General features: G+C 44.0%; 1 protein-coding gene and 1 pseudogene across 4 annotated transcripts in view; one reads left to right on the top strand and one right to left on the bottom strand.

Annotated features, from left to right (window-relative positions):
* Positions 1–13,934, bottom strand: part of INTS9 (integrator complex subunit 9) — a 111,615-nt gene that overhangs the window by 47,217 nt on the left and 50,464 nt on the right. The gene's annotated exons all lie outside the window — the stretch shown is intronic.
* Positions 330–1,790, top strand: LOC132523040 (forkhead box protein N3-like; annotated as a pseudogene).

The following is a 13,934-nucleotide window of genomic DNA, read 5'->3' on the forward strand; positions in this document are numbered from 1 at the left end:
AATAAATATTACTTGTGGGCCTGCAAAGCTATAGAAAAGAACTGGCTTAAACACAACTGAGGCTTGGCAGAAAGTGGAAAATAAAACAAATTTTGCAGGTAGGCGGGGCGGGGAGAGCGTGGGGCCGGTGGGAGGACACACGGCGCGCCGCAGGTCCCATGCCGTGCTGCGACCCCCGTGCCCCTGCCGCCTGAGCCCGCCCCTCGCGTCCTTAGCTGGTCCACCAAGCGATGCCCGCTGGGCGCCTGCGAAAGTCTGTTGGCTCCCGCTGAAGGGCAGTAGCGCCCCTGAGCCCCCGCGCCCCGCTCCGGCCAGGAGCCTTCACGTAAATGGGTCCAGTCATGCCTCCCAGTGAGAAACCAGAAAGCTCAGGAATTAGTGTCTCCGGTGGGCTGAGTCAGTGTTACCGGGGCAGCGGTTTCTCCAAGGCCCTTCAGGAAGACGATGACCTCGACTTTTCTCTGCCTGACATCCGATAAGAAGAGGGGGCCATGGAAGATGAAGAGCTGACCAACCTGAACTGGCTGCACGAGAGCAAGAACCTGCTGAAGAGCTTTGGGGACTCGGTCCTGCAGAGCGTCAGCCCCGTCCAGGACCTGGACGATGACACGCCCCCATCCCCTGCCCACTCCGACATGCCCTATGATGTCAGGCAGAACCCCAACTGCAAGCCCGCCTACTCCTTCAGCTGCCTCATATTTATGGCTATTGAGGACTCTCCAACCAAGCGCCTGCCGGGAAAGGATATCTATAACTGGATCTTGGAACATGTTCCGTATTTTGCAAACGCACCTACTGGGTGGAAAAACTCAGTGAGACATAATTTGTCCTTGAATAAGTGTTTTAAGAAAGTGGAGAAAGAGAGGAGTCAGAGTATCGGGAAAGGGTCACTGTACAGAGTACAAAGTCTAATCCAGAGTACAGACAAAGAAAGTCTAATTCAGGCTTTGAAAAAGACACCTTATCACCCACACTCGAATGTGTTCAATACATCTCCCGCCTCTACTCAGGCATAACAAAGCACATCAGGTCCACCCCTCTGGCAAGACAGCACCTTCTTTAAGAGAAATGGAGCCTTTCTACAAGATCCTGACGTTGATGCTGCCAGTGCCATGATGCTTTTGAATACTCCCCGAGATACAAGCAGTTCCTCCAAGAGTGATACAAAACGGAACGCGGGTTCGGAGCCGGGGCCTGTTTCCTGGAGTCCGGCCGTTGCCAATCACTCCCACTGGAATGACAGCAGCCGGGAAGAATGGCCTCACCAGCTGCCGAATGCGGACTGAGAGCGAGCCGTCCTGTGGCTCCCTAGTGGGCAGTGGAGACCCAAGAAGGATGACAACTACAGCAGTGCCAAGTCCTTCAGTGCCAGGAGCACCTCGCCCGCCAGCGACTCCATCTCCTCCTCCTTGGCCAACGACCACTACGAGTTTGCCACCAAGGGGAGTGAGAATGGCAGCGAGGGCAGCTTCCAGAGCCACGAGAGCCACAGCGAGACGGAGGAGGATGACAGGAAATGCAGCCCGAAGGAGGCCAAGGATGCTCTGGGGGACAGCATCTATGTGTCCCAGCACAAGAAGCACCAGCACTTCGCCAAGGCAAGGAAGATCCCCAGCGACATGCTGCCTCTCCAAAAGAGATGCACGGAAAAGCCCCCCGAGAGCGATGACGAGATGAAAGAGGCGGCGGGGTCGATCCTGCACTTGGCGGGGATTCGGTCCTGTTTGAATAACATCACCAATCTGACGGCAAAGGGGCAGAAAGAACAAAAGGAAACCACGAAAAATTAAAAACAAGTCATTGATTTGTTTTGAACTTACGGCCATTTGGTTTCAGCATGTCAGGAGATTTCTAATGATTTGTGGCAATACCAGCAATTTATTATTATTATTTATTTCATTTTTCTTTTTTTTTTGGTTTGGTTTTCTTTGTTTCTTTTTTTTTTTTAACTTTCCCCCCCTCCTTTGTTTTGGACCCTTAAGAATATTATGTTTAAAGGAGATTGAAGCCACAGAAATCATATTGACCTTCAGCTGTTTTACAAAAGCTTTTCATTATCTGAAGACAAAACCGAAAAAGCCAAAATTACCATTGTTTCCTCCAGCTTGTCAGAAACCCGTGGCTGAATCCACAGGGACGGCAACGATAATGCCACGGGGATACACATCCAGCACTTAGAAGGCACGTGTGCAAAGTAACCATTGATCAGGCCCAACCTTTAGGTTTAAAAGGTCAGGAGGTGCACCCAGTTGGGTTCGCTGAGTGCATGCCCATAAAGCAACTGAGGAGAAGGAAGGACCCCTGGTCCCCCCAAGAGCAGACCCAAGCTCGTGGCACTGGGCATCAAATTGTGCCAGGAAAACCCCTGGCACTGTCCCAAGCGTGTGATGCGGGGGTGGGAGGGCGGTCACCAGTCCTCTGTGCTTCTTAACTGTGAAGCCTAGTAGCATCTTCCGGGGTGGACACTGGACCATTCGTATTCAACAGGTGTCAGTGACTCATGAGAAGAGACTGGGTCAGTTTTAGTGATGTTGCTAATCATTGAATTCTGTTTTACATTAAATTAAGAGAAGCTTCCACAAGCCATAAGCCTGAAGGTTGGTCCTGCACATGCGCGTGTGCAAACACAGACACACACACACACACGAGAGAGAGAAAGAGAGAAAAAAACTGATGCAAAAAACAAGCGTTGTCTTCTTAACTGCCCAAGTGAAAATCAAGTTCCAAGAAATTACAATAGCTGTTAACGAAGGAAAGGGTGGTACAAATCTTTTTCTGTCTGTCAAAACCATTTGATCCAAGTGAAAACAAAACAAAACAAAAAGCTACAGAACATGCCATTAGCACTGTGGTGTATTTTTAAAAGATGAAAGGCACATTGATGGACAAACTAAAGTAAAACATGGCAAAAAAGAAAGGAAAAAAAATTCCTATACTGCCCTCAAAATGGAGTTTGCAATTCATGTTAGTCAGGATTCATCTTTGTGAAAATCAGTGATTTCCACATTCAGCCAGTGTAGCCAGCAGAAATTTCTTTGGTTTTTTTTGGCGGTACGCGGGCCTCTCACTGTTGTGGCCTCTCCTGTTGCAGAGCACAGGCTCCGGACGCGCAGGCTCAGCGGCCATGGCTCATGGGCCCAGCCACTCCGCGGCACGTGGGATCTTCCCGGACCGGGGCACGAACCCCTGCATCGGCAGGTGGACTCTCAACCACTGCGCCACCAGGGAAGCCCGCCAGCAGAAATTTCTGATCCACAATGCATGGAATTGCTTTGAAAAAAATAAAAAAAAGCACAAAAACACAAACTTTTTAAATTCAAAAATAAAGTTCCTGTAAGGTAAACAATGTATTTAGCATGAAGATGAATTATTTTCATGTAAATATAGAAAAGAGGAAAAAAAACATTTTTCAACCTTCCAGACCAGCATCAGGAGCATCCATTAAAACAAACAAACAAAAATGTGTCATTAGAAAAACATGTTATCATTTGCTCGAACACAATCAAGAATAGGCCTGAGGAGTGACTTCTCTGAGATTCTCTGTACAGTACAGGTGAAGGGCCTTCTGGAGAACTGAACCTGTACGTTAGCTCTGTGCTGTCTCCTAAACTATCACTGAACAACAGTAAAGGGCTTCTCTCTCTCTCTCTCTCTCTCACACACACACACACACACACACACCACTTCAGACAAAGAGATGAGAGAAGAGAGAAAAGCAACAGCATTTTAGAAAGTGGAAAGGAAAAAGACAAATGATAACTGACTTAGCCGACCCAGGAAACTTCAATTCAAGTGACTTAATTTATACTGCAAACCCACAAAAAGCTCAGCAATTGGAAACAATAGGTATGTCTTGAAGTGAGATTGAAGGTGAGCCTAAACACAAGAAAATTCCTGGGCTTCCCTGGTGGCGCAGTGCTTAGGAATCTGCCTGCCAGTGCAGGGGACATGGGTTCCAGCCCTGGTCTGGGAGGATCCCACATGCCGCGGAGCAACTAAGCCCGTGAGCCACAACTACTGAGCCTGCACGTCTGGAGCCTGTGTTCCGCAACGGGAGAGGCCGTGACAGTGAGAGGCCCACGCACCGTGATGAAGCGTGGCCCCCGCTCGCCGCAACTGGAGAAAGCCCTTGCACAGAAACGAAGACCCAACACAGCCAAAAATAAATAAATAAATTTATTTAAAAAAAAAAAGAAAATTCCTAGAAAAAACTGATTAAGAAATAGAACCTTCCAATTCTCTTCACCTATTCCATATAGCTCAGCAATTGACCCTTCCCCTCCCAGGCATGTCACCAGATTGTTCTCTGGAGAGAATAAAAATGAGAGTCCGTACTAGGAGAAACCATTGACAATTAGAGGCAGCCACCTTAAGCAAAAGTTTACATACTGAGAGTAACAATTTTCTTTTCCTCAGATCAGAACACCATCAGTTAGGCTTATACCCTGCAGGGTAGGAGACTGGAAGAAGCTTCTCTGAAAAATATGATCAGCACCAAAGAAAAAACTCAACGAAAAGATACTCACACCAGGGGTTTCACAACGAAATTTCCGAACCAGATTATGCTATAGTGTATTCTATTAAGTCTAGAATATAGAAGATACAACATACAGATAACAGGAGCTCCTTACAGAAATCCAAGCAAGGGAACAGAATAATAAAAACCATAACTGCGAAATAAAAAGAAACTATACACTGAAAGAACACATTGCATACCTGAAAATACTGACCCAGAAGAATTAACACCAGATATATTCTGGGAAAATAGTTACATTATAAAGAAAACAGACAAATAAATCTTTGGCTGTGTGCCAATAAAACTTTATTTATAGAAACATTGGCAGGCCAGATGTGGCCATAAAACAGAGACTTGGCCATAGTTGCCACCACTGTTCTAGATTGAAAGGGCCCACTAAGCTCAACACATGAATGTAAACTGTCTTTAGGTCTGAGACATCATCATAAACTTTAAGAACAAGAGAAGATTCTAAAAGTCCACAGAGAGATAAACAGGATACATATTGAAGATGTAGACTCAATAGCATTGGACTTTTCAACAGCATTTCTGGAAGACAGAAGAAAATAGAGCAATGCTTTCAAAATTCTATGAGAAAACTACATCTAACTCACATTTCTATCAGAGCGTGAGAGTAGAATGAAGACGTTTTAGACGTGCAGGGTCTCAGACAATTTACCTCCCATGCGCTCTTTCTCAGGGAGTTGTTGGAGGATGTGCCCTGCAAAATGAAGGCGTAAACAAAAAAAAGAAAGGCCCAGAAAACAGAGCTTCTAAGAGAAGAACGAGAAATCTTCAGGATCACAGTGGAGAAAGTCTTAAACTGAATGCCATGCCATAGGCCCAAGAGCAGCTGACACCAGGCAGGGCAAGAGTGAAGGCTCTGGGAGATGACTTTTCAAGAAGGTAAAATTGTTAGACCACCCATCGAGTTTGAACATACTGAGGAGAGACTTAGACAAATGCGGGAGGGGTTAGAGATAAATTAGTAATATGTACACAGAAAACTAAGCAAATAAGCAAACAAGATAATTACTAACTCAATGGAAAACAAAGAGTTGTGCAAGAAGAAGAAAAAAATCGTAACAATGTTGTATGGCCAGTGAAGTGCATGTTCCTGGTCATATAAACATGGAATAGAGATTTAGCCAAAATAGCACACAGATCATGATGTTCCAATTCTCTTCACCTTTGTTTCTCCAGCAACAAAATATCAACAACTCTTCTCTTTACCTTCTGCATAAACAGGTGAAGATTCTCTTATTTCACTTATCTGAGGATTTTCTTATGTCACTTATCTGTCCTATGTGTAGTGAATTGCTTTAGGTTTTACAATATTTAGTCAATAAATATTTACTTAGCCCTGACTATGGCCATAGAATTTAAGTCCTGTAAGGGATTTAACAGGTACAACATAAAGGCCTGTGCTCACAAGGAACTTAAGTCTAGGAAAAATTTTACAACAGTACAAAGCAATAAAAGAGATGTGGAAAGCCATGAGTCATCCTTGCCTGCACACTTGCCTTCACTCCCAGAAGGGCCTAAAGGATATATTGAAAATGCAAATCTACACATATACACACACACACACACTCCCCTCCTCCACTTTAACAGTGCACCATTCCACTCAGGATAAAATCCAAGACTCTTAGCATGACTTTATAAGGCCTTCTTTATCGAGGTCCTGCCTTGGCCTACATTCTATATACTGAGCTATAAACAGCTCTCGCGGCGCCAGGCTCCCTCAAGCCTGTAACATTCCACCACAGTCCTCTTCGTCATATTTTGTGTGCACAACACCCCTGCTTTAAAATCTAGACCACCTGTCACCTTTCTCAGGTCTTGAGATACTCGTCTAGGTCAGGTACACATCGTTTGTGCTCTTTGGGAAGATGGCCCGAGTCTCAGAGCCAGGGAAGTGGCACAGAAGCTCTCTTTGGAGGAGGTTACTGGCAGGGGCCGCTGCTACCGCTTCTCTCCCCTTCCGCACCCCTGCAACTCTCTGCCACCCACTCTGAGGAAGGAGAGGTTTCTCTCAGAGGCACATCATGGGGAAAGTGGAGGATTTACAGACTTGTCTAGATTTAAATCTCAGCACTGCCTCTTCACCTCTGAGCCGGTCTTCTCGTTTGTAAAACAGGGAGAGTATCACTTCCTTTTTAGAGCTGTTCTGTGAGGGATAAATGATACACTGCACGTAAGCGTCTGGCACAGAACAGATGCTGAGTAAGGACTGTCTCCAACCATCTCCAATATACACGGCCATCGTGGCCCCAGAACATGCATTTTCCAACAATACTGTAGTGGACTTCAGTACAGGTGACTGTGCTGAAATCACCCAAGGTGATTTACTCTGATGAGCAGCAATGACTCTGAACTTGAGTGGCCCAGGCACTGCTCTAGAGGGGCTGAAGGAAGAACCCATATTACTCCCCTGCTTTAGCTCCTCCTTTAAATTCCTCCAGATCAGGGAGCCCCATGGCTTGGGCTTCCTAGGACTGCCCCTCACAAAAAATAAAGACTTCTTACTCTGGGCTGGATAGGAGCAGAAGCGTTTACACCAGAGCTGGAAGGCTATCATGCGAGTGGCTAGCGTGGGGAGGGTGGTGAATAACAATGCAGCCCAACCACATCTTTCATCTCAGTTGGATTTGTTTTAATTGCCCTTAGCTCTGCCAAGGCCCTGCAACTGAGACACCTCTGGCTCAAGGCTGAGCTAATAAGTCGCACACCAGCTAGATTAGACCCACGTTCTTTAACTGGCCATAGGTGTGTGGGTTCATTTCTGGGCTCTCTATTCTGTTCCGCTGATCCATATGTCTGTTTTATCTGAAGGGCACCAGTAAGTGTGCGCCGAGGTGCTAAAAACGCCAGGGAGGAACAGACCGGTGAGCCGGAAGAGGAAGGCCAAGCAGGTCCCAATGACTCTGGTGTCAAGTCTGACCTGCTCAGCTTAGGGTTCGGTGGCAGGCAGCTTCTGACAGGGTTCCCCAGGCTCCCCACCTCCCATATTCACCCCCTTGCCTGGGCTCCTCCCGCTGAGTGTGGGCTGCACCAACCGGCTTGCTTCTAGTGAAGAGACTGTGACAAAAGTGACAAGATGTCACTTCCAAGATTAGGTTACAGAAGACCAAGACTTCCTGCTCGTCCACAGTCTCTCTCTTGCCCTCTTGTTCACTCTGATGAAACTAGCTGCCACGTGGTGAGACGTTCTGAGGAGACGCCCATGTGACAGGGACCCGAGGGAGGCTTCGGCTACCCACCACCCCTGAGGAACTGAATCCTGCCAACCACCGCGTGAGTGAGCCAAGAACGGGATCCTCCCGGTGGAGCCTGAGATAAGGGCAGCCTGGTGGGAGGCCCAGAACTACTACTAAGTTAGGAAGTGTTCTGGGCCATGTTCTAGTACAGAGGCAGTGTTTTAATACCTCAATTCAGCCTGGGCTTTTCTCAGGTCTCATCAATGACATTTTTACAAACTCTAATTGTACAGAACATTTGTAGAAGGTTGGTCTTCATACCTAATTTAGTTGCTTTAGTTGCAATATTCAATAATTTACCTACCCTCTTTTTTCCCTTCATATATCTAAACTGAGGGTAAAATGTTTCCTTCAAAAACTGTTGAAGACCACAGCAAATGAGAAATTACACACACACACACACACACATATGTGTATATATAAAATATATTATTAACATTATATATCTATGATATTCAGTGCCTATGAATTCCTCCCCTTCACTCTATGCTTAAATTCTTCGGGTATCTTATTCTGGTACCTTATATACTGACTACACTACTTTCAGATCTAAAACTAATTATTTGTCATTTCTCTCTTTGGAAATGTTAGAGGTTTCCTTTATCACACAGATTTGGTGACTATGTTTTCACAAACAATTTTGATAAGTTTTCTATCAGCTAGACAAAAGATTTAAATGAGGAATTAGTCAAATGTATTGTTGGCTTTTACAAAAGAAGAAAGTTTCAATATTCTTTTGTACAAGGTTGGCTTTCAATGTTTTTCTCTCCTTCCTGGTGTGCACTGGCTAATTTTAACCAAGCCAGTCCCCTCTCAATCATGCCATGTTGCTATGTTTTTGCCCACAATGTTCTCTTATCTTGGAGCGATCTCTTCCCTCATTCAAACCCTGCTTAACCGGCCAAACCCAGCTTGAGTCTTGCCACTTAGTACGTAATCTCTGCTCAACAAGCTCCTTGGGTACAGGGACTATGCCTTAAACTTTGGGGGGCATTTCCCTGAAAACTTATAATGCCAGGCACTTGGTAGTTAATGAACAAATGAGACTGAAGTCCTCTAAATTTCCTATTTATACCCCCAAATTTCTTTCGCTAACACCTTTTTTACTCTTTTGAGATATTTAGTCACTTCCTCATTACTTCCTTCTATCTCCTAACATCTTGTCTAACTCAGCTTTCCCTAAAACTCTCCTTATGCTTGAGGCCATAATTAAAGAGGCATTTACAGAGCCATTCAAAGCCATTAGGATTATTGGCTGATTAAGGATAAGTCGGATAAGGAAACCCAATGGGAACTAGTTCTGTTTTTTCTGGCTTTCCAATTTATCAAAGTCAAGTTCTCAGAGTCTAAATGCTTAATAAGTACTTTCTAAAAGATTTCATTTTTTTGTTTTGTTCTTATCACACTTGAGTGCTTAATAAACTTTTTTCCCAGGGCTTGACATCATGCCAGAGCTCTGCTGTCTCTTCTTCCATCCTACCAGCACAACATCATGTGTTTTCTTAAAAGAGCAGGACTTTTAGGTCCACAGGGACCACTTAAAAGCTTATAAATAAAACACTGGTTGGGCTTTTTCTAAGTGTTTGATGAGTGAATGACTGAACAAAATAAATATAAGAGCAGAATACAAAGAATACAAGAAGCAGTAAAGTTTCTTTCCTCTCATTACAGTGAAGTGTGCTTACTATACATGTGAGTGGGGTGGGGTGGAGATGGGTTAGCAGAGTGATCTTTATGGAATTTACCAAAAGTAAAGCCTGAAGATCAAGCACTTCTCAATACTAAACTGAAACCAGATTATAATGCCTGTTTTTTTGTTTTAGATCAATTTCTCTCTCAAAAGTACAAAGGCAATTGCTCAGGCTACCGAAGCATGACAGAAACAATTCTTGAGAGGGGCTAAACCATCTCTGCTTTAATTTTATGCTCATCAAAAACCTCTTACCTATAATTTGATCTCTTTAAGTGGACTTGCTGCCCAGAACAGAGAGTCCTAGACAGATGAACCACCCTAGTTCTGGAGCTACGCAGATATCTCAGGATAAAGTAATTAAATGGGATTTTTGTTTCTCAGTCAGTATCCTGGGAGTTTAGTTAGCCCAAACCAGTCTTCAGAGGCTAATCAACTCTGAGTGAGATGAAATGATTAAGTTTCTGGAAGTGCAAAGCTGAAGAACTGCAAAGTTGTGACGACTCCATCAAAGTACTGCCACTCTCTGAGCACCTGCTTAAGGGCATCTTTAAAAACTATAACATAAGCGAACTTAGAGATAGTTTAATTCAATTCTCCTATTTTACAGAAAAGAAGACTGAGTCCCAGGATCTGAATGACACTGCTAACTAGAGGCAACAGTGGGATTAGGAAAACAGTCTTCCTTCTACTATACTACTTTGCTCTCGTCAGGAAAGGTAGCACTGAAAGATAAATAAGGCTGTGGAAGGCAGAAGTGTGCTGGTTACTGAAAGGGGGTTATGTGAACCAAGTGTATCATTAAAGGGAGAAAGGTTGTTGGTGTTTACTGAGCACCTACTGTGTGCCTGGCACTGTTTTAAGGACTTTACTTGTATTACTCATTTAGTCCTCACAACAACCTTGTGAAGTTGCTAATATTATTTCTATTTTATAAACGAGGAAACAGAACCTAGAAGAAATAAACTTCTGCAGCTAAGAAGCAGATCTGGAAGGAACTCAAACACCAGTCTATTTGACCTCCAAGCCCATAGCTTTAATTTTCTTCCTACTACATAGTTAGACCTGATAAATTCCTCTATAAATACCCAAGAAGTGTCAGAGCAGAGGAACTTCAAGTACAATATGCTTTTTTAAAAAATTTTATGTCTTCTAAAATATATAAACCCACATTTTAAGCTCTGAGTACTGAAAACTGCCATAACACTTCAGCCAGGAATATATTAATGCATAACTCCTTAATGCTTGTCAGAGGATTATGACAATACCCTGTAGTGATTTATTCTTAATTATAATTGTAAATTTCTAGTCTTATACAAAAAATGCTGCCCTTATATTAACACTACTAGAGACTGGGTAAGTTCCTTCAGTGGAATATTGTGCTTTAAATTTTCCCATTAAAAACCTAAATTTTGAAGTGCGTATGGGAACGTCAGAGGCTTAAAAATTTAAGGAATTCTCCTTTTCCTACCCTTCAAAAATCTCTTTTTCAAGAAGTATAAGCTACAATGTCAAAATGAGGAAGAAGGATGGCTAACTTCTAAATAAATCTCAGGGAGCAGTGTCGACTGAGGCAGTGAGGCAGCTGCCAAAAAGCAAGAGTAATGGTTTTTTTTTTTTTGGTAAACATACTAATACTAAATCAAATGCTAATTCAAACTAACTTCCTGTGATTTAAAGGAATTTGTCAGAAACCAATGAATCTGAAAGATTTTAATTCATTTTTTTTTTTAGTTGGTCTTATTCTTAAGCTACTAAGATGCATTAATTCTTGACATTTAACCAAGAGACTGCCTGTAAAGGTTTAAGTATAAGTCAAAACCTGGGGGCTCAAATCCAACTCATGGAGGCGTTTTGCTTGGATCATACAGAATTTTACTTTAATGTGAGAGCCAACGTTTTCTAAAGATGAAAAAAAATCACATTTAAAACATCCAGATCTAGAGCTTCTTTTAAAAAAAAAAAGTAAAAGGGAAGATTTGGCAGTGATGCGCTCACTTTCCCATACGGCCAAAAGTCTGCTGAAGCCGTGTGTCAGCTGCCCTTTTAGAGAGGTGTGGTCACTGGTCCACAATTCCTGGCAGCCCACCTCACTACTGTACTTACCTATAAACCCCTTCCTCACCCCTGGAGGCATCTGAGTTTGCGACCCCTATTTTATAGGAACTGGACAAGGAGAATGCAGGAATTAAAAAATAAATAAATAGAAGACAAAGCCCACATCACTTAGTCACTGTACTAGACAGCAAAAACAAACAAACAAACAAAAACAAAAAACCCCAGTGCTTCTCAATACAGTATGTCACAGTATCTTGGGACACTTGATATCAACTAGCTCATGACGGAGGGAACTTTTAAAGTGGTGTAAATCCTTCAGCATAAATGTTCAAATGCAGCACTTTTAGTATTCTGGCCCAAGATTAAATTCTAGGTGAATATTTCAAAAGAATTCTCTTATCTGATGTCAATTAAAAAATAGCTCCTCAAATTTTTCTACCACTTCTAATATTTATGCTGAATTTCTCCAAGAGAAAAACAGGACACAGCTTTCTTGGTTTGTCTAACACCTCAGCACAATCTTTCCAATAATTAGACTCTTTTCTTTGTCTGTCAGTAACTATGGCTCATCTCACACTCAAAAGCCAAAACAAAATGCTTGACCAGGATCAGAACTATGGTCAGGATGCATGAAGTAATGAAATACAGTCTCCGACTGGCCCAACTTCTTCTCTACCAAGTTAGCTCTCAACAGCTTCTGATTTTTGCCCCCCTGGTGGCGAGACAGCAAATTCAAGGTTTTTTTTGTTTTTTTTTTTGCGGTACGCGGGCCTCTCACTGTTGTGGTCTCTCCCGCTGCGGAGTACAGGCTCCGGACGCGCAGGCTCAGTGGCCATGGCTCACGGGCCCAGCCGCTCCGCGGCATGTGGGATCTTCCCGGACCGGGGCACGAACCTGCGTCCCCTGCATCGGCAGGCGGACTCCCAACCACCGCGCCACCAGGGAAGCCCCAAATTCAAGGTTTTATTTCAACTAGCACCCTTGTTAAAAAGGGCGATTTCCAAGCACCTTAGGAAATAACTTTTTGGCCCCCTCCCTAGTCCTCTGCTCCTTCAAGTTCAACTCACCTTTTTCCCTAATATATGATGGCCCTTTTTCCGGTGAGCCAGTTATCTTGTATTTTACAAAGAATGGGAAGCAAGGAAAACTGCCAAGGACTCTGCCCAAGGTCACAGAACAAAAAGGCAAAATAAGGACTTGGACTTCCTTAAGACTTAGCCCAGGGTTTGGGATTCAGGAAACAGTGACCTTTGAACATCATTTCTGGTGTGCCAAAATTATTTGTAGCAGAATATTTAAGGGTATAAATTTAAAAGGAGGAAGTGAGGGAAGCCAAGATGTACGTGTTCCACAGGGAAAGAAAACAAAGTCCTCAGGTTTCTAAGGAGGGAGATGGAGAGAAGTGAGTTGAATGTGGGCCAGTGGGCACGTGGGAGAGGGAGAAAAGGGGAAGGAGGCATGCAGTGGGCAGGAGGAAGGGAGCTGAGAATAAGCACGCACAACGAGGACAGGAGGGGACCTGTACCGAGTGGGTGGGTGGACAGATCAAGGAAGCCATCCATGTGTACAGAGAAGACTCAGACAAGTGCGTGTCCAGAAGGCGTTTCCTAATGAGAAGCCAGACAGACACCATATCCCCAGTCAAGGAAACAGAGAAACAAGAAGATCCATAAAACACAGGAGAAAACGTGCACAGTTATGTTACTTCTTCCCTCACATGAGAGGGGGCTCACATGCCCATGAGAAGCCTGTATGTGGCTGAGAAGCAGCCCAGCACAGGCGTTAAGGGCACGGACTCTGGAACCAGACTAGCCCAGCTGCCTGGGTTTGAATCCAAATCCTACTGCCCACTAGTTGGCTGACCTTGAATAACTTACTTAACCTCTCTGTGACTGTTTTCTCTTCTGTAAAATGATAACGTTAAAGAACTAAGTGAATTAAATAAAGCACTGAGAAGAGTGTCTGGCACATAACAAGTGCTACATAAGTTAAATAAAATAAATAACACGTACAAAAAGGAATGCATAAAGGAGGAGACTCACGTGCTCAAACTCTGAGACAGTTACAGTATAAAAACCACAGCATATTCTCCTAGCTACATATTCATATCCTTGTAGAAAGAATGTCACAAAAGCCAAGACATTCTAAAGTTTAGTTAAGTAGATGGCAAACAAATCACGGACCTAGAGGGAAAGAGAACACAGTGGCGAGGTAGCTGGAGAAGAGTGGACTTGGGTAGGAGTGTAAGGAACACACGTGACCTAAGAAGCCACAGACGGGCTTTTACTCCAGACTCTGGAAGCCAGGCCTGGATGGCTGGGGCTGCGGTGCCGGGAGGTGAGGGCAGCAGTTGGCAGGGCTGGACCAACTGCAGTATGTTAGGGCTGACTCGTGTCCTCTGCTGCCGATC

This window comes from Lagenorhynchus albirostris, chromosome 7, assembly GCF_949774975.1.
Source record: "Lagenorhynchus albirostris chromosome 7, mLagAlb1.1, whole genome shotgun sequence".
In the NCBI taxonomy this organism is placed as follows: Eukaryota; Metazoa; Chordata; class Mammalia; order Artiodactyla; family Delphinidae; genus Lagenorhynchus; species Lagenorhynchus albirostris.